Genomic DNA, 27,154 nt, shown 5'->3' with positions numbered 1-27,154 from the left:
GGTGTGCCCTAAAGGATTTCACTGGTTTTATTTTCTTTCTTGGAGTTTCTTCAGTCTTATAGCACAGTATGCATTTGGGAAGCTTTGTATCCAGAGCACTGAGATCTCATCTTTCCACTTCTTCAAGCACAAGCAGATGTCCTTTTGCATTCAAAGTTCCATTACAGTTTAGACCTTCAGAGCATAAGCTAGAAAATCACCTAAATCTAAAAAGGCAAACCAAATACCCCTGAACTCAATTGCTAAAAAATATTCACCCCCCAGGTAGAAGTCAGCTAACTTACTAAGGAATCATGGAACTACCAGGTATTACACCCTGATGATAATTCAGAACTAAACAGAGATATGCACAACTTATACCTTGAATGAGAAAATATTAGTATTATTATTTCTGTGCAATCCTTTTCACATGGAAGAGTATAAAAACTTAGTTTCTTTGAAGAGATTAAGCAAAGAATTTCCCTAGTGGCTCAGACAGTAAAGAATCCGCCGGCAATGTAGGAGACCTGTTTGGATCCCTGGGTTGGGAAGATCCCCTGGAGGAGACCATGGCAACCCACTCCAGTTTTCTTGCCTGGAAAATTCCCAGAGGAGCCTGGCAGGCTACAGTCCCTGGGGTTGGACATGACTGAGCGACTAAGCACAGCAGGCAAAGAACTTTTTGTACTTAAAAATTGATATTTTTAATAATGTCTGGGATTGGACAAGGCATAAGGGCAAGCAGACAGCTACCTTGATGCTATGAGCTGACAAGTGCTAAATGACCCATTCGACTCAAAGTGCCTTCCCAGGGACTTCCATGCTGGGCCTGAAACACTTGGTCCTCTGTCCAAAGAACTGGCTGAGACCCAGGCCAAACCCTGGTCTTCACCTCAGTTCAGTTATGGAAAACAAACACTTGTAAAGCCATTACTACCTGTTGAGCACTATTTTCAGAAGCTAACAGACCAGCAGAAGAAAACCATTAGAACAATTAGCAGTAGTTTCAAGTTCTTAAAATGTAAAAAGAGCAACAGCAGGATCATCACAGTTCTCCAGGGCCCCTGAAACTTGGGAAGGAAGAGAATAAAGTTTCACAGCAGAGATGATGTTTCAGTGGACCTTGATGAGCGAGTAGAATTTCTTCTGGGAAAGAAAGAAGGAAGGAAGAAAGCACAACATGATCAAACTAGAGAAGCAGGAAAGGTATGACATGTTCCGCAAAAAAGTTCCATGAAAAAAATCTCGAGACATTGAACCTTTGATACAGGTAAAAGCAAGCCTGAAAATGGAGCTGAAAAAGTAGGATGTGACCAGCTCATGAAGGTCCTTACCAGTCCAAGGTGTTTGGGCTCTTTCTTATGGGGAATGGGAAATGCCTCAGAGGTATCAAGTGGCATCTAAGGCCTGAATTTTAGAAAGTTCTTAAAAAAGCAGAAAATGAAGAAGCAGAAAAAGACTGGAGTTTAGAGATAGCTGGCTCACCTGCAATGCAGACGATGTGCATTTGATCCCTGGTTCAGAAAGATCCCCTGGAGGAGGAAATAGCAACCAACTCCAGTTTTCTTGCCTAGGAAATCCCATGGACAGAGGAACCTAGTGGGCTACAGTCCATGGGGTCGCACACTCAGACACGACTGAGTAACCAAGCACGCACACACACATGCACATTAGAGAAAGAAGGCTACTTAATAGCACACTCTGTTTTAACAGGATCAGGTGCTCTAAGCTCTCAGAGGATGTGTGGGTGTGTGTTAGTCGCTCAGTCGTGTCTGACTCTTTGTGATCCCGTGGACTGCAGCCCACCAGGCTCCTCTGTCCATGAGATTTTCCAGGCAAGGGTACTGGAGTGGGTTGCCATTTCCTACTCCACGGGATCTTCCCAACCCAGGGATCGAACCCGGGTCTCCTGAACTGCAGGCAGATCCTTTACTGACTAAGCTACAAGGGAAGACCCTCTCAGAGGATACAAAAGAGCAATTTGAGTTGACAGTATGGGACAGAGACTCCTCAGTTTTCAAGTGAGAGAGAAAGGGCAGCTTACAACAAACCTTAAGCCAAGAGCAAAGCTGGAGAGATGCCATGGTCAGCTAGTAGCAGCTAATAAGTTGACTAAAAACAATTCGGACAGGAGAAAGTTTGCCAAGGAGTCCCACTTTTATGACTTAAACTTTATTGCTTTGATTTCCTAAGCTTAGAGAAGTCAAATTTTGCTATTGCACCTGGATTAGCATTAGTTCTAAGTTCAGGAAGGAGGAGAGGAAACATTTACTGTTCCTGAAATAGAAAATATACAAGTATGGTTTTAAAACAGAAATGCTATGATATGCTATGGTATGGCCACTTGTATTAATTAGATTAATCTTCCTGCTGAAAATCACCATATAAACTAAGTAAACTACAAACACCGGGAGTGTGAAGTTATCACAAAACAGTTACGGCAGCCAGAAGGTGAAGAGCCAAGACTGAGAGGTAAAAGGAACCCCAAAGAGGTCAGCCTGTATACCTGTGGGGGATTCATTTTGATATTTGGCAAAACTAATACAATTATGTAAAGTTTAAAAATAAAATAAAATTTAAATAAATAAATAAATAAATAAAGACATTAAGAAACATGGAAAAAAAAAAAAGAGGTCAGCCTGAAGTCTCTGCCCCTGTTGGCCTTAAAGCAGGTGCTGATTCTTCAATTATAAAATCACCATGTACGACAGACCAAGGAAGAGCTCATGGAGCTACGACATTTTACGACAACACCCAAGGGAAGAAGCTCAGGAAGGACCAATGAAATATTTTGCTCTTGAGGTCAGGTAGTCCTGTGAATAGGATAATCAGAAACAGTAGATGTTCCTTTATAAAGCAAATCATCTCTCAAGCAAAACCAGATTATTGGGCCCTGAACAAATTGCAAACATAAACTACGATTGTCAGTAGATTCTGAGCTACTCCGTAAACCACAGCATATTTTTATCCCTTTGAGTGATTCCTCCCTGCTAATAAATGTGAAATATTTGGAAAAGAGCATTCTTTGAAGTTGAAGCCAATCTCATTGATCTTCTCTCAGAAATGGACCTGCTACACAAACAGCTTTCTCAACTCCAAGGAAATCCGCAATAAAGCAAACATTTTACCTTGTTAAAAGAATTTTTCAAGTCCTGATAATTAATGTCTCTTCACATTTACATGAAAGACTTTTGCAGAAAATCAGTTACTTCTCTTCTGCAAGTTTAAATTCAGGTTCAGATGTAGTTCAGGCAAATAAAATTATGTAAACAAGTCATAAAATAATCTAATTTCCTCATGTCATCTCCATGATGTAAACTTATCAAAATGAGACTAGGCCAAGGTTGAAGAGAGTAAACTCATCAAATTGAGTTAGAAAAGTCTCTCTAGATATATTCAAGATAAACTATGGGAGAAATACTGAAACTTCATCTACAGTAAAACAGTTGCATAGTGAATTTAATTCCCTACATGTTTCTTTCTATTAGTCTTAATAACAACAACAACAAAAAAAGGATTTACGTTTCAATAACCAGAAAAACCCCAACATAACATTAAGGTTAGCAGATATCTGGTCCTGTCTGAAATGTACGTAAGACATTCAGTCCACTCAAAAGGTTCCTGAAATTTGGCCTGTCACAAACATCCATGAACACATTTTGTCCATGCTGAATGGTTTCAGACAGGACCAAATATCAAGGTCCTTTCTAAACATTTTGGACAGGACCAAATTCCGGTAAGGCAAAAGAGCAATCGGTGTAAACAAAAAAGAGAGGAAAAAAAAATTAAAAGGTAGTGATATAAAACAGAGTCAGATCTAAAGATAAAAGCAACAGAACAATTTGTTACACAGCACTCTTGGCACGAATACAATGGGGCCACTCATTAGCTTTTAACTTCCAGCAGCAAGTTATAATAGGAAAAACTGATTGGTTATGGAATTCACAGTTCAGTTCAGTCGCTCAGTCATGTCCGACTCTTTGCGACCCCATGAACCGCAGCACACCAGGCCTCCCTGTCCATCGCCAACTCCCGGAGTCTACCCAAACCTATGTCCACTGAGTCGGTGATTGGCATCCAATCATCTCATCCTCTGCCGTCCCCTTCTCCTCCTGCCCTCAATCTTTCCCAGCATCAGGGTCTTTTCCAATGAGTCAGCTCTTCACATCAGGTGGTCAAAGTATTGCAGTTTCAGCTTCAACATCAGTCCTTCCAATGAAAACCCAGGACTGATCTCCTTTAGAATGGACTGGTTGGATCTCCTTGCAGTCCAAGGGACTCTCAAGAGTCTTCTCCAACACCACAGTTCAAAAGCATCAATTCTTCTGCGCTCAGCTTTCTTTATAGTCCAACTCTCACATCCATACATGACCACTGGAAAAACCATAGCCTTGACTAGATGGACCTTTGTTGGCAAAGTAATGTCTTTGCTTTTTAATATGCTATCTAGGTTGGTCATAACTTTCCTTCCAAGGAGTAAATGTCTTTTAATTTCATGGCTGCAATCACCTTCTGCAATGATTTCAGAGACCCAAAAAATAAAGTCTGACACTGTTTCCCCATCTATTTCCCAGAAGTGATGGGACCAGATGCCATGATCTTCGTTTTCTGAATGTTGAGCTTTAAGCCATCTTCTTCAGTCTCCTCTTTCACTTTCATCAAGACGCTCTTTAGTTCTTCTTCACTTTCTGCCATAAGGGTGGTGTCATCTGAGGTTATTATATTTCTCCCAGCAACCTTGATTCTAGTTTGTGCTTCCTCCAGCCCAGCATTCCCCATGATGTACTCTGCATATAAGTTAAATTATGACCCAGATAATCACAATGGTGTGATCATTCACCTAGAGCCAGACATCTGAGAATGTGAAGTCAAGTGGGCCTTGGGAAGCATCACTACGAACAAAGCTAGTGGACATGATGGAATTCCAGTTGAGCTCTTTCAAATCCCGAAAGATGATGCTGTGAAAGTGCTGCACTCAATATGCCAGCAAATTTAGAAAACTCAGCAGTGGCCACAGGACTGGAAAAGGTCAGTTTTCATTCCAATCCCAAAGAAAGGCAAAGCCAAAGAATGCTCAAACTACCACACAATTGCACTCATCTCACACACTAGTAAAGTAATGCTCAAAATTCTCAAAGCCAGGCTTCAGCAATACGTGAACCATGAACTTCCAGATGTTCAAGCTGGTTTTAGAAAAGGCAGAGGAACCAGAGATCAAATTACCAACATCTGCTGGATCATCGAAAAAGCAAGAGAGTTCCCGGAAAACATCTATTTCTGCTTTATTGACTATGCCAAAGCCTTTGACTGTGTGGATCACCATAAACTGGAAAATTGTGAAAGAGATCGGAATACCAGACCACCTGACCTTCCTCTTGAGAAACCTATATGCAAGTCAGGAAGCAACAGTTAGAATTGGACATGGAACAATAGACTGGTTCCAAATAGGAAAAGAAGTACGTCAAGGCTGTATATTGTCACCCTGCTTATTTAACTTATATGCAGAGTACATCATGAGAAACACTGGGCTGGAGGTGTTCCTAAAATAGAATCAAGCTGTTTGGGATAAAATCAATATATTCTGATACAAAGACTAGAAAGGTACACTATCCTTATTGTCTTCATCAACTAGACACCATGGAATACAGTAAGCATCATCTATGTAATATACAAAATGGAGGATTTTGCAGCACTCACAACAGGCTAACATATCAAATAACCAACTGGACTTCAGTGCTTCTTTTTTCTTTTTTGGTAACTGACATAATATATGTAAAATAGGACTGTATATAGTGGGAAAATAACACTGGAGGCAGAATAAGGCAAATACAGATTTCAGTTCTGGCTTTGCCAGGAAATCTGTTACCTTGGGAAGTCGCTTCAATTCTCTGGCATACCATTCCTTAGTCTGTAAAATAGCAAGTCTAAGGTTCATTTCTAAGGTTCTTTCCCGCTCATAGTTTCTCTATGCTTCTAAGAAAGAAACCACGTGATTTACAGCAAACTTGAGAGTCAGTAAGAATAAAACATCTTTCACTCTCACTGTCGGCAAAGTCATTTTGCAACAAAATGAGACAAAGTAGTCTCTCTAGAATAAAACAAACTGTCCCCATATCTTACTTGGTAAAACATGAACATAACTGAGACTCTTTTATGCCTATCATTTATAAATAGGTGTACCCACATTATTAACAATTATCTGTGGGGCTTTATGGCATCAACTCACAAGAACCAGTAACTTTTCAGTTACAAGTGGAGTTTCTACCTCACAAAGACAGGTTGATCCTGAGTTCACTGAAGTTTGGGCAAGAACTTAAAATGAAACTGCTATGAAAAATGAACTAATATTTTATGGACACAAACTACAGAAAACATATTTTTCTGGGCATTGTAAGAAATGTAAATAAACACACGGTGAACAATATTGGGAACTTCAAAGTCTCTTTCACTCGCTCTGGTAGAATAGTTTTTGAAATTATTCATTTAATTTTTTTAAATTCATTTTTTATTGCAATAACAATGGTTTCAACATTTTATAAATTTCACATGCACACTCTATGCCTGTGTCTATATGCCCTACAGCATGATCACCACCAAACATTTAGTTTCCATCTGTCACTTGACAGTTGATCTTCTTTAACATTTTACTTTTCCCCATGGCCCTTCCCTTCTGATAACCACTGCTCTGCTTCTGTATCTACAGGTTTGTTCATTTTTTTGTTTCTTTTTTTCCATATATAAGTAAAATCTTATGGTATTCGTCTTTCTCAGTCTGACTTATTTTACTTAGCACAATGCCCTCTATTCATGGAGGGTGGGCATAAGGCCCATCCATGTTGTCGCAAATGGCAAACTTCATCTTTTTATAGCTGAGTAGTATCACAACTGTTTTGCTGTGATAAGTATGTGCACGTATGTGTATTACATCTTCTTTATCCATTTATCTGTCGATGGGTAATGTACGTTGTTCCCATACGCTGGCTTTTCTAACAGTGCCGCAGTGAACATGGACTGCATGTGTCTTTTTGGATTACTGTCTCCCTATCATTAGGATAAATATCCAGAAGTGAACTGCTAAATCAAATGGTAGTTCTATTCTTAATTTTTTGAGGAATCTCCATACTGTTTTCCACAGTGGCTACACCAACTTACCCTGCCACTATCCATGGCATGTAAGGATGCCAAGAAAAGGATGGTTCCCTTTTCTCCACATCCTTGCTAACACCTGTTCCTGCTTTTTCTGATAACAGCCATTCCAGTGGTTATAAGTGATATCTCACTTACCACATTGTGCATTTAACATAGTGCTAGACTTCAGGAAATGGCAACCCACTCCAGTGTTCTTGCCTGGAGAGTCCCAGGGACGGAGGAGCCTGTGGGCTGCCGTCTATGGGGTCGCACAGAGTCAGACACGACTGAAGTGACTTAGCAGTCGCAGCAGCAGACTTCCATAAACAGTGAACACATCCCCCAAATGCAAATTAACGCAAATGAAAATCCAATGATTTAATTTGATTTTTTTTTAACTGAAAAGATAAAATAACGACAGGAAACCCTTTTTAATCTGTGTAACATCTGTCTGAGTCCTTTGGATTTTTAATTCCATAGACTACATTGCAATTACACTGTAACAGCTTGAGAAAACACTGCTGGATGGTCAAAGTATTTGACATGAGAGAAGCATATTACCTCATATATTAAAACTAAACCTCTTATTTTATCTCAAATATGGAAAAGGGGGAAAACATGGAATTTTTCATTGCTAGTTTTCCTATAGTGGATGTAGTCCATGGGTAAAGACCCTAGAAAGAAACAAGCTGGGTTACAGGCACCCAATAGGAGATTTTCTATGCTCTACAGATGTGACTTAAGAACATCTGTTCTTAATACACGTTCCAGTGGCCCTAATCCCTCTCACACTTCATCTCTAGCTCAAGGTTGCTGTTTAGTGGCTAAGTTGTTTCCGACACTTTTGCAACCCCATGGACTGTAGCCCACAAGGTTCCTCTGTCCATGGAATTTCCCAAGCAAGAATACTGGAGTATGGTTGCCATTTCCTTCTCCAGAGGATCTTCCCAACCCAGGAATCGAACCCATGTCTCCTCATTGGCAGGCATATTCTTTATCACTGGGGCCCCAGGGAAGCCCCCTAACTCAAGGTATTTGATTTCACCCTTAGTTCTTGGAATCTGGAGAGATACAGGCAGAAAACTTTCAGCTACAAATGAAATGAAAATGCTTCTGTTTATCCTATCAAGTCAGTTTATTCTAGTACAGTGCTAGTCAATATTCAACTTCTTGGCCCAGCTTTAATTCCCCTATTTCCTATAAATCACCCTTATACCTCAGGATGTCTGCCTTTGTCGTGTCTAACATCAGTTCCCCTCAACTCTGGCCTTTGGGTTGGTTTTCCTAACTCAGACCAAATCCCCTCATTTGGACAGTCTTTCCTATATCTCTGGATCACTTAAGACTAAAAATTTGGAATTTTTCTAGCAAACAGAAAAATAATCAATTTTTACATGCATCTTGTCATAATCATCCTCTCTAATAAAACCTGCTAAAGTTCACAGTTGTCCAATAAATTGGTTGAGCAAAATAAAGGTAGGCATCTTGCTTACAAATCTAAAAATAGTGAATAAAAGTTATCATGTAATTCCAGCTGAGCTATTTCAAATTCTAAAACATGATGCTGTTAAAGTGCTGCACTCAGTACGCCATCAAATTTGGAAAACCACAGGGCTGCAAAAGGTCAGTTTTCATTCCAATCCCAAAGAAAGGCAATGGCAATGTTCAAACTGTCACACAGTTGCATTCATTTCACTCATTTCACAGGTTAGCAAGATTATGCTCAAAATCCTTCAAGCTAAGCTGTAGCAGTACATGAACAAAGGACTTCCATATATACAAGCTGGATTTAGAAAAGAAAGAGGAACCAGAGATCAAATTGTCAGCATCCACTGGATCATAGAAAAAAGCAAGGGAATTCCAAAAAAAAAAATCTATTTCTGCTTCATTGACTATAATAAAGTGACTGTGTGGGTCACAACAAACGGTGGAAAAATCTTAAAGAGATAGAAATACCAAATCACCTTACCTGTCTCCTGAGAAGCCTGTATGCAGGATAAGAAGTAACAATCAGAACCAGACATGGAACAACAGATTAGTTCAAAACTGGGAAAGGAGTATGTCAAGGCTATTTATTGTCACTCTGCTTATTTAACATAAATGCAGAGTACATCATGCCAAATGCAAGGCTGGATGAATCACAAGCTGGAATCAAGACTGCTGGGAGAAATAGCAACAACCTCAGATATGCAGATGACCTGATTCTGAGAGAGACTGAAGGCAGGAGGAGGAGAGGGCAACAGAGGATGAGAAGGTTGGACGACATCACAGACTCAGTGGACATGAGTTTGAGTAAACTCAGGGAGATAGTGAAGGACAGGGAAGCCTGGCATGCTGCAGGTCATGAGGTACCAGAGTCGGACGTGACTTAGGGACTGAACAACAAAATAGACTGAAAGTTTGCTATCACACCAAAGAAATGTTCCATTAGTAGATATTCACATACTTCTACATATGGTTATGGTTATAGACTCGTGTTCACCAGTCACTATCAGTGAAACACTAGGTAAAGTTATTGAACTGCTCTGAACCTCAGTTTTCTCATTTATAAAATGTGAAATATAACTGTAGCTTTTTCATAGGATTGAAGGGACATATAAATCAAATCATGTTTAAAGCCTCGGGGCTTCCCTGGTGGCTCAGCAGAAAATAACCCACCTACCAATACAGGAGGCACAGGTTCAATCCGTGGGTCAGGAAGAATCTCTGGAGAAGGAAATGGCAACCCACTCCAGTATTCCTGCTTGAAAAAATCCCATGGACAGAAGAGCCTGGCAGGCTACAATCCATGGAGTCTTAAAGAGTCAGAAAGTACTTAGCAACTAAATGGCAACTAGCTAAGTAAATGCTGGTCATTGTACCTCATCTGTAAGATATACCTATTTTTTTAAGAACACTAATGTCTCTCCTTTTTGCCTCTCAAATTTTCTACTCATTTACATACCATTCCTTAATAAAAATAAGATCAACTCTCCACATTAAAAAGCAATAACATCTTATTCATATACTATTGCTAAGGTGAACTTTGTGTTTTCTTCTCAACTAAAACTGCAGCAAATAATTTATACTGATTTACACAACGTCGAGTCTGTATTTTTGGGGGGGGCAGCAATTCAGGGTTTATATAAATAGAAAGAGAAGGAAGAAAGAAGAAATGAAGTTGACATGAATTTCTCTTAGAAAAGGATTATATGCATTTACCCATGCTCAAAATTCATTGTCTAGTTTCAAGTGAGCAGTCAGACACTAGTTGAACTTAGTACAGGACTATGCATGTTAAGTCACTTCAGTCATGTCCAACTCTTTGCAACCCCATGGACTGTAGCCTGCCAGGCTCCTCTGTCCATGGATTCTCCAGGCAAGATTACTGGAGTGGGTTGCTATTCCCTTCTCCAGGGCATCTTCCCAACCCAGGGATCGAACCAGCATCTCTATGTCTCCTGCATTAGCAGGCAGGTCCTTTACCACCAGCACCGCCTGGGAAGCCCAAGTACAGGACCCCATCAGACAAACCTGAGTTCATACGTGACCTCCACCACTCATCAGACCTTAGGAAATCACTTAGTTTTCCTGAGTATCTATTTTCACATAGACAAATAAAGATAGTAGTTATTCTTATGAGATTGTTGTGAGGATTACAGTAAACACTTGGCATCTACTAGGCATTTGATAAACACTAGCTCTCTTTCCACACTATATCAATTATGACAATAAATGGTAAAATAAGAAACAGGCAAATGGAGATCCTCAACCAGGTATAAATATACCTTAAACATAACTTCTTTATGTTATGATTATTATTTACTATATAAAATCGGTAAAACATTCAATCTTCAGTGCTGTTTTTTTTTTTGTTTTGTTAAATTAACTCTATTGAGACTTGCCTTATGGCCCATTATTTATCTTTGCATGACTTATAAAACATTTTTGTTAAACTCTCTACTATGATAGTGGTTTTTCAATTTGTGCTAGTAATTCTGTGAGTTTTTGCTTTATATATTTCAAGGATTTGTTATTGTGTTTATATGAATTTCCCTGAAGGAGCAAATGGCAACCCACTCCAGTATTCTTGCTTGGAGAATCCCATGGACATTTTCTGGGTAAAATTAAGCTTTTCATTATATATGATAGTTTCTCTCTAATAATTCTTGCTTTCTTAAGACTATTTCTTCCTGATGTCATTTGAACAGTATATTTCTCTGCTTAATATATATACTTGGTATATATTTTGTTGTCTTTTACTTTCAACTTTTCTATACCATTAGGCTTTAGATATCTCCAGTGTATATCCGATAGTTAGTTTTTTGTTTCTTTTTTTTTTTTTTTTACAGTTTAAGAAATTTTTTTTCTTTTTTTTTTAAATTTTATTTTATTTTTAAGCTTTACAAATTGTATTAGTTTTGCCAAATATCAAATGAATCTGCCACAGGTATACATGTGTTCCCCATCCTGAACCCTCCTCCCTCCTCCCTCCCCATATCATCCCTCTGGGTCGTCCCTTAGTTTTTTAAATCCAGTAAAATAATACTGCCTTATTAATGAGTTTATTCTGCTTACTTCTAATATTATTTTAATATGCTCACATTTATTTCTACTATCCTTTTACATACATTTCATTTCCCTGTTTTCCTCTCTTTATTTTTATTCCCTATTCATTTATGTTACAGTGGTTGGGGTTTTGTCCCCTCTACTAGTTTGCAAGTTGTATACTCATATTTGTTTTAGTGGTTACCCTATTTAGGAAAAAAAAAAAAAGCAGCTTTACTGAGATAAATTCACAAGCCATAAGAGTCACCCATTTCAGGAATATAATATTCAAAGACTTAGTATCAAGGAGTTGTACAACCATCACAACAATCTAAATTTAGCATATTTCTATCACCTAAGAAGAAACACTGTTCCCTTTACCAGTCACACCCCATCTCTTAGAGGCCCTAATCCCTGTTAACCACTAGTCTATGTTTTGCCTTTTAAAATTCACTTATTGTTGGTAGACATTAGCCTGAAGCTTCAACCACCAGATCAACTAGAACGTAAGAAATGCTGACCTTTTTTGAACTCTGGCACTTCAATCAACCGTCTTGACCTGTCAACCTCTGTCCCCGTTCTATGCTGAATTTTCTTGCTCAAGCCCCTTCATGAATGTGCACACACTGTCCAAGCCTTCATGAACATTATATACCTTAATTTAAAACATCCCCAATTTTCTTGTCTAGAGAAGCTGCCTTGGGAAAGATCCCTTGTGTTCTTTTTACTTGCAAGTAATAAATCCTTCCTTCTACTGAAAAATAAAATAAAATAAAATTTTCCTATTGTTGATGTTTCATTTCATCTTAGTCAAAAGGCAGAGATATGATTCTTGACATTTCAAATAACTAGAATTATGCAATATATAGTATAGTCCTTTGTGACTAGTTTCTTTCACTTAACATAATGTTTTCACTCAGCATGATGAAAAAGTTCATCTATATTATAGCCATTCCTTTTTATGCCCCAATAATATTTCATCATGGGCTTCCCTGGTGGCTCAAATGGTAAAGAAACTGCCTGCAGTATAGAAGCGATTCGATCCCTGGGTTCGATCCCTGGGTTGGGAAGATCCCCTAGAGAAGGGAATGGTAACCCATTCCAGACAAAGGAGCCTGGCAGCCTATGGTCCATGGGGTCTCAAAGAGTCGGACACGGCTGAGCGACTAAGACAACAATATTTCATCATATGGATATAAAACATCTATTCATTACATGATGGAGATTTAGATTGTTTCCACTTTTTTACTCTCATAAATAATGCTTCTAGGAACATTTATGTACAAGTTTTTATGTGGATATGTCTATTTCTCTTATGTATAGGCCTACAAGTTTAATTGCCAGGTCATATGCAGATGGGAATACCAGACCACCTGACCTGCCTCTTGAGAAACCTATATGCAGGTCAGGAAGCAACAGTTAGAACTGGACATGGAACAACAGACTGGTTCCAAATAGGAAAAGGAGTATGTCAAGGCTGTATATTGTCACCCTGCTTATTTAACTTATATGCAGAGTACATCATGAGAAACGTTGGGCTGGAAGAAGCACAAGCTGGAATCAAGATTGCCGGGAAAAATATCAATAACCTCAGATATGCAGATGACACCACTCTTATGGCAGAAAGTGAAGAGGAACTAAAAAGCCTCTTGATGAAAGTGAAAGAGGAGAGTGAAAAGGTTGGCTTAAAGCTCAACACTCAGAAAACAAAGATCATGGCATCTGGTCCCATCACTTCATGGGAAATAGATGGGGAAACAGTGGAAATAGTATCAGACTTTATTTTTGGGGGCTCCAAAATCACTGCAGATGGTGATTGCAGCCATGAAATTAAAAGGCACTTTCTCCTCGGAAGCAAAGTTATGACCAACCTAGATAGCATATTCAAAAGCAGAGACGTTACTCTGCCGACAAAGGTCCGTCTAGTTAAGGCTATGGTTTTTCCTGTGGTCATGTATGGATGCGAGAGTTGGACTGTGAAGAAAGCTGAGCACTGAAGAATTGATGCTTTTGAACTGTGGTGTTGGAGAAGACTCTTGAGAGTCCCTTGGACGCAAGGAGATCCAACCAGCCCATTCTAAAGGAGATCAGCCCTGGGTGTTCTTTGGAAGGAATGATGCTAAAGCTGAAACTCCAGTACTTTGGCCACCTCATGCGAAGAGCTGACTCATTGGAAAAGACTCTGATGCTGGGAGGGATTGGGGACAGGAGGACAAGGGGATGACAGAGGATGAGATGGCTGGATGGCATCACTGACTCAATGGACGTGAGTTTGTGTGAACTCCGGGAGATAGTGATGGACAGGGAGGCCTGGCGTGCTGCAATTCATGGGGTTGCAAAGAGTCGGACACGACTGAGCGACTGAACTGACTGATGCAGATACTATAGTTAACATTTTAAAAAGCTGAAACATTGTTTTCCAAACAGGTTATACCATTTTCAGTTTCACAGCAACATATGAAGGGTCTAATTTCTCAGTCTTGCCAACACTAACTCCTGTCCTCATGATTATGACAGCTGAAGTGGGCTCAAATGGTATCTCATTGTAGTTTTAATTTGCATTGTCCCACAGTTAATAATGTTGATCATCTTTCATGTGTTCATTGGCTATACATTTTTTAACTAGATTAAAAATGAAAAATACTTTGTCTATTCTTAATTGGATAGTCTTTTACATTAAGTTCTAAGAATTCTACATATTCTGGACACAAGTACCTCTTCAGACATTTGGAAGACAAGTATTTTCCTTCTTCAGTGGGTTGGCTTCTTGTTATCTTGATAGTGTCCTTTAAGGCACAAAATTTTTAACTTTGATGATGTCCAATTTACCTTCTTGTTATTTGTACATGTATGGTCATAATTAAGAAACCATCACCTAATCCTAAATCAAGAAAATTTACTCCTAAGTTTAAGAGTTTTATGGTTTTAGCTCTTACATTTATGTCTACACGCCATTTTGAGTCATTTTTGTGTATTATATGAGGTAGGGGTCTAATTTCATTCTTTTTAAGTAAATATCCAGCTGTTCTCACACTATTTGTTGAAAGATTCCCATTTCCTCATTGAACTCTTGCAGCACCCTTATTGCAAAACGTTTAACTGCAAATATGTGAGTTAATTTCTAGAGTCTATATTCTATTCCACTGATCTATATGTCTGACTTTTTGCAAGTACCACGCAGCCCTGATTACTACAGTTTTTACCATAAGCTTTGAAATTAGGAAGCATGGATCTGCCAATTTTATTCTGCAGCTTTAAAACTGTTTTGGCTATACAAAGCCCCTTGTTTCTTATATGAAATTTAGGATGATCTTGTCGATTTTCTGAAAAAGAAAGCCAGATGTATAGGAATTATGTTCTATCTATTGATTCATTTAGGGAGAGTAACAAGTGGTCTGTGGATGGTGACTGGAGCCATGAGAATAACAGCATCACCTAGCATGTTCTAGCCCAAGAATCTGCGAATGAGATTTTGCTTGGTAAAAAAGGATATTTACAGATAGAATTAAGGATCTTGAGATAATACCATCCTGGATTATCCAATTGGGCCTTTAATACAATCACAAGTACTCTTTATAATACATAGAAGAAACACAGCCATTCAGAAGTGAAGGACATATGAAGATGTAAATAGATATTAGAGTTATGTAGCCACAAGCCCTGAGTTGCCTGGAGCAAAAGGCAAAGAAGAGAAGAGAAAAAGAAGGATTGTCTCCTATAGACTTCAGAAGGAGTGCTGTTCTGTCAACACCTTGATTTTGAACTACTGGACTCTAAAATTGTGAGAGAACGCGTTTCTGTAGTTCTAAGCCACCATGTTTGTGGTAATTTGTAATGTCCGCCATAGAAAACTAACCCAGAGAGTACAGTCATCTTAACAGTATTGTTTTCCCAGTAAACATGTAAGGATATGAGAGTTGGACCATAAAGAAGGCTGAGTGCTGAAGAACTGATGCTTTTGAATTGTACTGGAGAAGACTTCTTGAGGGTCCCTTGTACGGCAAGGAGATCAAACCAGTCAATCCTAAAGGAAATCAACACTGAAGTCATTAGAAGGACTGATGCTGAAGCTTCAATACTTTAGCCACCTGATGTGAAGAGTCAATTAATTGGAAAAGACTGATGCTGGGAAAGATTCAGGGCAAGGTTGTGGGGGGGGAGGGATAAGATGGTTGGTGGCAACACTGACTCAATGGACATGAGTTTGAGCAAACTACGGGAGATACAGAAGGACAGGGAAGCCTGACGTGCTGCAGTCCATGGGGATGCAAAGAGCTGAATATGACTTAGTGCCTGAACAACAACAAATTCATGAATATGGAATGTCTTTCCATTTATTTATCTATTATCTTTTTTTCTGTGTTTTGTAGTAGTTTTCACTATACAAGACTTGCATTTCTTTTAAATTTAAATCTTAGGTATATTGTTCTTTTGGATGCTGTTGTAAATTGAATTATTTTCATATCATTTTCAAATTGTTATTGTGTATTTAAAATAAACCAATTTTTGTATATTAATCTTGTATCTTACAACCTTACTGGACTTGTGTTCATTCTTCCAGTATTTTTCCAATTTCTTAGAATTGTTTATATACAAGATCATGTCATCTGTTCATAAAGAGAGTTTTATTTTTTCCTTTTTGTAACTAGATATCTTTTATTTCTTTTCTTGCCTAATTGCCTTGGATAGAACATGCAATTCAGCGTTTGACAAAAGTGGAGAGAGTACATATTCTTGTTTTATTCCTGATCTTAGGAGGACAGTTTTCTGGCGTTCACCATCAAGTATGATGTTAGCTGTGGGTTTTTCATTACGTGCCTTTTGTAAGCCTACAGAAGTTCCCTCTCTTAGTTTGTTGTGTGCTTGTATCATGAAAGGGTATTTGGTTTATCAAGAGCTTTTTCTATGTCTATTGAGTTGATTGTGTGATTTTTGTCCTGTAAAAGGTCTAATTTTTGTGTGTGCTAAACTAACCATGAATTCCTGGAATAAGTTCCATTTGGCCTTGCTGTATAATCTTTATTCCTTTTGTATATTGCTGGATTAAGTTTGTTAACACTTTGTTGAGGATTCCTCTTCTCTATAGGAAATATTGATCTATTATTTCCTTTTCTCACAAGGTCTTGTCTGGTTTTAGTATTAACACTGGCCACACAGACAAAACTGGGAAATAGAACCTTCTCATCTACTTTTTGAAAGAGTTTGTGGGGAGCTGGTATTAATTCTTTAAAAGTTTGGTAGCATTCACCTGTGAAGCCATTTAGAAGCCTAGGCTTTTCATTAGATACAACTTTTAAATTATCGAACTCTTTTCTCAGAAGTACAGTCAGATTTTCTACCTCTTGGGTTAGTTTCAGTAGCTTGTATCTTTCTAGAAACTTGTGTATTTCATGTATGTTGTCTCATTTGTCAGTGTACAGTAATTCAAGGGTATTCCTTGTAATTAAAAACAAATTCTGTAAAGTAGTAGTGAAGTCCTCTCTTTTTTCTTTCTGATTTTCGTAATTTTTCTCTCGCCTTTCTTTTTCTGTAGGCCAAGTAATGACTTATCAATATATTGATGTTTTCAAAGATTTTGAAATTTGGTTTTGTTGATTTTCTCTTTTCCATTTTGTTTCTTTCCACTCTACCATTTTTAATTTCCTTTTCCTTGTTGTGGTTATAGTTTCTTCTTTTTTTTTCCAGTTTCTTAACATGGACAGTTATTTTTCTATCTTATTTTTTTTTTTTTTTAAAGGTAACTGATTCATTTATTTTGTACATTGAATATCTAGTGCCAAGAAGCAGACTTAAACATGGAATATGTGTATATACATGAATATAAGTGTATTTTACAGTTTTTAACTATATAACTAGAATTATAAAACATAACATGTATGTATATAAACACCACGTATACATAAATATGTGTATATACATTGGTTTTATCTCTTGACTGCACAACCTAAAAAATTTTAGTATTTGACCCTTTACAAGAAAAGTTTGCCAACTCCTGTTCTACAGTCTCACCAACAAACACTTGGATGTTGACAGTCTTTTTAATTTCAGTTATTCTGATAGATCGGTAAATACATCACACTGTAATTTCGACCTTTATTTTTCTAATTTCCAAATACACTGGGCACCTGCCCATTTGGACGTCTTCTTCTAAGGAATGTCTGTTGAGGTCTCTCGCCCATTTTTCCTTTGGGCTGTCTTTTTCTTACTGATAATTCTTTACAAGCTCTGGATATGAGACTTTGTCAGTTTTATGTTGCAAATTTCTTCTTCCACATAGTTTGCCTTTTAACTTTACAGTATCTTTTGCTGAACACAAGAGCTACACTTTTATTTACCTATCTTTTCCTTTATAGTTATGTTTTGTTTGGGAAGCCTTTTTAAAAATTTTTTACCTTGATCATGCAAGCATTCCCCTAAATTAGCATCTAGAACGGTGGCTCTCAAACTCGCCTGTGCATCAGTGGCAGCTGGAGAGCTCATGTGAGCCCAGCTGTGTGGGCTGCACTGCCGCTTTCTTGCTCAGGGAGTGCTGACCCTGCTGCTCTGGGCTCTACACTCTAAGAACCTCTGATCTAGAAGCTTTGTTGTTTTGACTTTCACATTTATGTCTATCTTATTTTAAATAAAAGCTTTTATAGATAAAATTTCCTCTAAGCACTTCTTTAGCTGCATGTTTGCTCTAGAACAATCTCCACATACTTCAAATGGTTGTTTTTCTCGATTTTCACCAATTATAATTTTTTCACTAGGGAGTGGGTCCACAGAGCTCAACAAAAGAGTATTTCTGAAGTGCTTCATCATTTTACAGCAATAAATGAGCCAGGAAGTATGGTTTAATTATCAAGATGAATGCTAATTAATCAAGTGTAAGGAAAGGAATATTGCAATTGCATACTACTAAGGTTGCAACTTCACTAATCCAGTTTTGTCTAAAGGAATATGAGCTTATTTACCAGAACTATGGTTCCCAGTCAAGTTCTAGACAGTTTTTTCAAATCACTTTTAGTGCTGAAGCCTGAATATGCAATTTAGGATTTAGTCAGCTGAAAGAATTCTCACAGCAAGAGCTAAAGTCTGTACTTCATTTTTTATCCCCAAACTATGTCTTATCTAAGTATCTCTAAAAGCAGATGCCATCACTGGAAACACTGCTTTTACCATACAACTAAAACTCTACTGGGTTACTGCTGTTACTGTTCAGTTGCTGAGTTGTGTCTAATTCATTGTAATCCCATGGACTGCAGCCTACCAGGCTTCCCTGTCCTTTACTATCTCCCAGAGCTTGCTTAAATTCATGTCCATTGAGTGATACCATCCAACCATCTCATTCTCTGCTGTCCGCTTCTCTCCCTGCCCTTAATCTTTCCCAGCGTGAGGGTTTTCTCCAATAACTCGGTTCTTCACATCAGGAGGCCAAAGTATTAGAGCTTCAGCATCAGTTCTTCCAATGACTATTCAGGGTTGATTTTCCTTTAGGATTGACTGGGTTTGTATCCTTGCTGTCCAAGGGACTCTCAAGAGTCTTCTCCAGTATCACAATTCAAAAGCATCAGTTCTTTGGCTGTAATCTATTAGGTTACAACTGAAAAAAAATGAAAGAATAACTAACTGCTTCATTTCATTTCCCTCTTGTGTGCCTCAATTTCAGGATAGAGAAGACCCTTGCTACTAGCTTAAGAAGATGAATAAAGAAAAGTGGACAGCGTGAAGGTAAGAGTGGCACAGTATTGAAGCAAGATTCTAGAGAAGGAAACTCAGGATAAAAATCCTGGCATCACTTAACATTAACCTTTGAACTCAAACAAGGTTTTCAAATGTGAATGCTCTTGAACTAATAAATCAGTAAATGTAATAATCTATAAAAAGTGAGATGACAAACTAAAATTTGGAGGTTAGATAAATATAAATGTTTCAAAAGTTGGTGGTGAAAATGTGATAGAGAGTGCATTTGAGATAAATAAAAGGCTTCAAGGACAGCAGTGAAGATATGGCTAAGCTTAAAATAATATGAATTTGCTTGACATTCATTTGCATGCTTTTGTCGCATCATACGGTATTACAGAGCAACCCAGAAATGGAGACAGACAAAGAAGTGTTAGAGATTTTCCTGAGTGACTGGCTAGAATTCCAAACAAAAGCAATCCGGGATTGACCAGCTGTGGATACTGAAGCAAGAAAAACAAAAGGGAGCTGAAGCTGATGCAGAGAGCATAGAGGCACCACAGAATACAGATAATGAGCAGGGGCGTTATCTGTATGCTCAGAACAGATAATGAGCATATTGACTGAAAGTGAGAGCACAAATATTTGGACCGATGATAAGAGAATTCGGAACAAGAAAAGATTCAAAGGCAATTTTTTTTTTTTCCTGGAGATGCCTAGAAGATGAGAAAAGCTGATGATAACCGGAATTGGTAGTTTTGCACCCCTTTTCAGATTCAGTGGCCTAATTCTAAAGAATTCATCCTCCTTGCAGACCACCTGGGACTTAGCTGGTACCCTGGCTAGTTCTCAGGGGAGGCTTGAGTCAGATTTTCATATTTGGGGCTTAAGTTGTCCTAATTTCCCACATGCTGAGCTCATCTGTGTCAAGTCATTTCTGGGTTTCAGTACAATGTCACACTGCCTGCTTTCTGCACAGCCAGACAGTGCAACACAAAAGTGAGTAATGTTAACTTTCTATGGGGAAACTCTGACTAAGGGGAAGTGGGAGTCATAAGGTGCTAGGTAGATACTTATCCCTTTCTTTGTCCCTTTGGTTGATATGTTCAATTATGGTTTTTCCCTTGCAATCACTGCAAAACAGTTCTGCATGCCAGAAGAACACACCTACTGAGTACTCTATTTTTCTACAGCTGGCTAAAAAGGGTGGTTAGTGAAATAACCCATTATATTTCATTGCTTTCTATCTCTCCTTGTTTTACTATCATTTTTCCACCACATCATTGACCTTAAACTTGTACTTCCTCAATAAAGATTTATGATCCTTGCCTTTGGCTCTGATTTTCAAAGAACTTAGGTTGTCATGAAGTTCTAGTAGGAGAACTATCATGATAAACATGGAAAGAATCATAATGCAGGAAAGTGAAAGTGAAAGTCACTCAGTTGTGTCCAACTCTTTGTGACCCCATGGACTGTAGCCCACCAAGTTCCTCTGTCCATGGAATTCTCCAGCAAGAATACTGGAGTGGGTCACCATTCCCTTCTCCAAGGGATCTTCCCGACTCAGGGATCGAACCCAGTTCTCCCACATGGCAAGCAAATTCTTTACCAACTGAGCCACCACGGAGTGCTAATGCAGGAGGATCCTATTAATCAAACAGAAATTCTATTAATCAAATTCTGAAGGCAGAAGAAATGGACTGGGAGATATAAAATGACTTAGAGACAGAACTAGAGCAATGGCAACTCTCAAAGTGGTAGGGAAATATGGTACTGTTTAGAAGAAAAGCTGAAAAAATTTCAGAGACACTGAGTTGAATTGGTTTTAAACAAAGTGCAATCGCAGTTCGAAGGCACAATAATTGTAGTATTATGAAACACAGAAAATTACTTAAAAGAATATAACATGCATATGCACATATATACAAATGACTTAAGACACATCAGATAAAAATGTTATTTTTGTGCTCTTTAATAAATATTTTAAAATCAATTTTCATTAGTTCATGATTCATCAAACATTTACTTGGGTTCTTTATGGGCCATTTACTCTTTTAATATGCTGAAAGCAGACAAAAATAACTAAATTTTGTACATTAAAGACAGTAAGTGCTATGGGTAAAATAGAACAAGATAAAGAAAATCAGGACCCTTGGGAGATGGTGATGGAGGGATGGAAATTTCTAATTGTAAGTAAAAAAAAATTTCAAAATGTGAAGTATTGAGGCAGTGGATATCAAAAGGAGAAAAACCATAGGTGGAAAACACAGCTCCTGTGAAGGCCTGAAGTAGGAATAATGTTTTTAAGAAATAGCATGGAGGCGAGGTTGGCTGGAGAGCAAGTGGCAGGGACAGAGGTGGGAACAGATCAGTCAATAATGAAAGAGCCAGATCCCAGACAGCTTTGTGGGTCACTGTGAGCATGATGGCTGTTAACTTTAAGGAAAACTGGGAACCACTGTAGAGTTTAGAGAAAGGCCATAGGGTAATTTCTGTGTGTGTGCTTAGTCACTCAGTCATGTCCAACTCTTTGCGACCCCATGGATTGCAGCCCACCAGGCTCCCCTGTCCATGGGATTCTCCAGACAAGAATACTGGAGTGGGTTGCCATGCCCTTCTCTAGGGGATCCTCTCGACTCAAGGATCGAACCCAGGTTTCCTGAACTGCAGGCAGATTCATTACCATCTGAGCTACCAGGGAAGCCCATCTACACTGGCATTACTCTAGATGAGTGTTGAAAAGACACAAAGGGATTGTAAAGGCCACAGTCAAAAGAAGGCAGGTCAGGCAGCAAGAGCAATAGCTTTGTTGAAACATAATGTTGATTCTGGTCACAGTGTTAGCAGTGATGGTCCTGGGGAAGAGACTGGATGCTGAATACATGCTGCAAATAGGGCCTGAATATATGCTGCGAATGATGATCTGACTCATTCAAAGTGGGTGAGAAAGAAACCAGGAAGTAAAGAAATGACTCCAAAGCTTTAAGTTTGAACAACTGGAAAGATGAAGTTGCCATCCACTACAATGGGTAAGATGCTGGTAGAAGCAGGTTACAGAGGAAGGATGAGAGCTGGTTTTGAACATTTTCAGTTTGACATGTTTTTTCGACATTAAGTGAAGCTATAAGGAGGGAGTTAGGTATACAAGACTAGAATATGTGCGTGCCTGCTAAGTTACTTCAGTCATGTCTGATTCTTTGTGACCGCACAGACTATAGGCCGAGAGGCTCCTCTGTCCATGGATTTCTGCAGGCAAGAATACTGGAGGGGATTGCCATGCCCTCTCCAGAGAATCTTCCTGACCCAGGGATCGAACCCACATCTCTTATGTCTCCTGCTTTGGCAGGTGGAGTCTTTACCACTGGTACCACCTGGGAAGCCCATAAGACTAGAGGAGGGGTCAGCAAACCAGAGAGTAAGTGTTTTATCAGACTCTGTGGGCCAAGTGTTACATCTCAACCACTCTGCCATTGGGCAGTCAACAACAACAGGCAGAAAACAGGCATGGCTGTGTTCCAATAAAAACGTACACAAACAGGCTACAGTTAAATTTGATCTAAGGGTCACAGTTTGCTAACTCATGGTCTAGAGTCTGGAAAAGTGGTCTGAATTACAGAAACACAGTTGAGAGTTAACAGCATACAAATATTTCCTGCTGCTGCTGCTGCTAAGTCACTTCAGTCACGTCCGACTCTGTGCGACCCCACAGACGGCAGCCCACCAGGCTCCCCTGTCCCTGGGATTCTCCAGGAAAGAACACTGGAGTGGGTTGCCATTTCCTTCTCCAATGCATGAAAGTGAAAAGTGAAAGTGAAGTCACTCAGTCGTGTCCAACTCTTAGCCACCCCATAGACTGCAGCCTACGAGGCTCCTCCATCCATGGGATTTTCCAGGCAAGAGTACTGGAATGGGGTGCCATTGCCTTCTCCGACAAATATTTCCTAAGCTATGCTAATTTGATGTAAAACTTCTGCATCTGATATTTGTGTTTCCCCCTTATTCTGAATAGTAACTGTACTTTTAAAACTATATACATTTTTTTTCTTTGAAAAGCAATCTGCAAGGAACTGTGAGCATGCCCATTTGGCTCAATAAAAAGAATAATTTGAATGAAAACTTTAAGAACACAACTGATCACTAAATTTCTATTTAGTACAGAACATGTTAAATATTGGGCTTCCCTGATAGCTCAGTTGGTAAAGAATCTGCTTGCAATGCAGGAGAGCTGGGTTTGATCCCTGGGTTGGGAAGATCCCCTGGAGAGAGGAAAGGTTACCCACTCCAGTATTTTGGCCTGGAGAATTTCATGGACTGTATAGTTCATGGGGTCATAAAGAGTCAGACATGACTGAGAAACTTTCACTTTAATTCAGTTTAATTCAATGTTAAATATTTAGTCTGCTTGCAATAGGCTCTTGAAATTGAGTATTTGAGGAAGCCTGTGCTATTCAGCTTAGTAGAGCTACATATAAATAACAAGAACAAAATACATTTTCATGTATCATACTCAAAGTAAGTGGAAAATACCATAGGAACTATGAAAAAGTTGGGACTCTAACAAAAAAGAAATTGTCATCTGTGAAGCCATTCATCAAGGCAATTCTGATTTCACAGCCAGAAGTGTTTTAGAAATAAAGAGAAAAACTTTAGGACAAAAGACTGATATCATATTATTGATAAAGAATCCCACTGAATCAACAGGATGTTTAACAGACAAATGTAAGATGCATTCTTTCCTAATTACTTAGCAAACAGAAAAGTACTACTAAAAAATATTCATGTAGGTACAAAGCATCAAATACCAGCTGCTGCTGCTGCTAAGTCGCTTCAGTCGTGTCCGACTCTGTGCTACCCAATGGACGAAGCCCACCAGGCTCCCCCGTCCCTGGGATTCTTCAGGCAAGAACACTGGAGTGGGTTGCCATTTCCTTCTCCAATGCATGAAAGTGAAAAGTGAAAGTGAAGTCACTCAGTCGTGTCCAACTCTTAGCCACCCCATAGACTGCAGCCTACGAGGCTCCTCCATCCATGGGATTTTCCAGGCAAGAGTACTGGAATGGGGTGCCATTGCCTTCTCCGACAAATATTTCCTAAGCTATGCTAATTTGATGTAAAACTTCTGCATCTGATATTTGTGTTTCCCCCTTATTCTGAATAGTAACTGTACTTTTAAAACTATATACATTTTTTTTCTTTGAAAAGCAATCTGCAAGGAACTGTGAGCATGCCCATTTGGCTCAATAAAAAGAATAATTTGAATGAAAACTTTAAGAACACAACTGATCACTAAATTTCTATTTAGTACAGAACATGTTAAATATTGGGCTTCCCTGATAGCTCAGTTGGTAAAGAATCTGCTTGCAATGCAGGAGAGCTGGGTTTGATCCCTGGGTTGGGAAGATCCCCTGGAGAGAGGAAAGGTTACCCACTCCAGTATTTTGGCCTGGAGAATTTCATGGACTGTATAGTTCATGGGGTCATAAAGAGTCAGACATGACTGAGAAACTTTCACTTTAATTCAGTTTAATTCAATGTTAAATATTTAGTCTGCTTGCAATAGGCTCTTGAAATTGAGTATTTGAGGAAGCCTGTGCTATTCAGCTTAGTAGAGCTACATATAAATAACAAGAACAAAATACATTTTCATGTATCATACTCAAAGTAAGTGGAAAATACCATAGGAACTATGAAAAAGTTGGGACTCTAACAAAAAAGAAATTGTCATCTGTGAAGCCATTCATCAAGGCAATTCTGATTTCACAGCCAGAAGTGTTTTAGAAATAAAGAGAAAAACTTTAGGACAAAAGACTGATATCATATTATTGATAAAGAATCCCACTGAATCAACAGGATGTTTAACAGACAAATGTAAGATGCATTCTTTCCTAATTACTTAGCAAACAGAAAAGTACTACTAAAAAATATTCATGTAGGTACAAAGCATCAAATACCAGCTGCTGCTGCTGCTAAGTCGCTTCAGTCGTGTCTGACTCTGTGCTACCCAATGGACGAAGCCCACCAGGCTCCCCCGTCCCTGGGATTCTTCAGGCAAGAACACTGGAGTGGGTTGCTATTTTCTTCTCCAATGCATGAAAGTGAAAAGTGAAAGTGAAGTCGCTCAGTCATGTCTGACCCTCAGTGACCCCATGGACTGCAGCCTTCCAGGCTCCTCCATCCATGGGACTTTCCAGGCAAGAGTACTGGAGTGGGGTGCCACTGCAACTGATATTAAAACAACATATAAACACAGTATTAGAAAAACTAAGAGAATGCTAAAATCTTTCTGGTTTAGGTTTGGAGTTGTAACAATGCTAGAGCATATGGGAGCTTGGAAAGGGGCTGTTTTTATAGAAATCAATCATTTTAGAAGAGAATAGCAATGCTTCTCAACCTTTTGCTTTTATTGTCTACCCTGTGGAGTTTTTAGTCTTTTCCCTAATGGCAACCCCCTATGATATTTTAAAAACTAAGATGTATTGTATACATGTCTATGTATAGATATATGGGATGCAAATTGTTTGAAGAGCTACAAGCCATTTTAATATCTCAGATTTTGCCTCCCAAAGAACTAATGCTCCCCCCAACCATTAGGGGTGATACTACTCTCTTGAGAATAACTGTCTTAAACTATGGACTATCCGCCGATCAAAGTTACATGGTTCACAGCTGTCTCTGTAATGCCTAATGCCTTGGTTGGTGGGGATGGGAGATGAAGAGGTGGTAGAAGGCTGGATTAGAGGAGTATGGCTAACAGAAAAATTATTTTCCTTTGCTTTTGCTATATTTATTCCCTGCCTTCATCATTGTTCTGCTGAAACCTAGTTTGACTGCGAAGCCTAGAAAGAGATAAAGAAATAAAGAAAAAGAAAACACTGTAACTAAGCAACTCATGGGGAAATATGATGGGGGAGAAAATGGATTACCAGTTATCAAGTGACAATTTCAGAAGAAATATACTCATAACAATTGATACAATTAAGATCCCATCTCAAGAGTAAGTTAAAGTTTACTTCCACATTATATTCATCTACTGAGATCCTTTGGTAGCCAAGATCAGTGTGAGTTACAGAATTATTTTCAGTCTGGTTTCATGAGATAATCTGATGGTCTTGGTATCTCAGTTTCCAGGTCTCAAGACAATCTTGAATTGGGATTTTGAGACAGAAAAACCACCGCAGGAACCTGTTAGGAAAACGGTCTTTGATATCTCAATCTAAATTATGATTATCTTGAAGTCACAAACCATTTTGTCTTTGCAGAAAAGATAGTGGGTTTGAAAGCAATAATTTTAAGTCAATTTTTCAGCCCCTGTTGGTCTTTTCATGTTGTGTTTGCAGGAGAGAGAGACACAGATGTGGTGGGGCCCACTTCCCAAGGCCAGATGGTAACATGACTCACAGGATCAAGACAAAGCCTGCGAGTGAATTCTGAGAAAGAGAAATGAGCGACAATTGGATTTTGTTTTTATAAAAATAAGTTGTTGTCACCTCTCTGGTAAATTCTAACTACAAAATTCTATGTCCCATTTACATCCTGTGGCCAGCTGCAATTTCTACATGTGCTCTATCATATTTAGTGTTATGTGATCAAACTTGTTTATATGGAAAAGTAGGTTTTAATGAAAATAAAAAAGTGTGTTTGGGTCCCAAATTTTTATTCCAACAACTCCGTGAACACCCAAAGACTTTTCCTCAAAAAGTCAACATACCAAAATAAAGCTGCATATCTTATTTGTCCAGAAGTAGAGCAATTGCAAAATGATTACAACATAGTAATACAACATAAGTTGGAAGAAATCCCAGAGGATGGTAATGCAGAGGGAAATTTTCCCCTGGAAATGGGGACTTCTTTGGAACTC

This window comes from Bos indicus, chromosome 4, assembly GCF_029378745.1.
Source record: "Bos indicus isolate NIAB-ARS_2022 breed Sahiwal x Tharparkar chromosome 4, NIAB-ARS_B.indTharparkar_mat_pri_1.0, whole genome shotgun sequence".
Lineage (NCBI taxonomy): Eukaryota > Metazoa > Chordata > Mammalia > Artiodactyla > Bovidae > Bos > Bos indicus.
Note: the sequence above shows the minus strand (reverse complement) of the source record.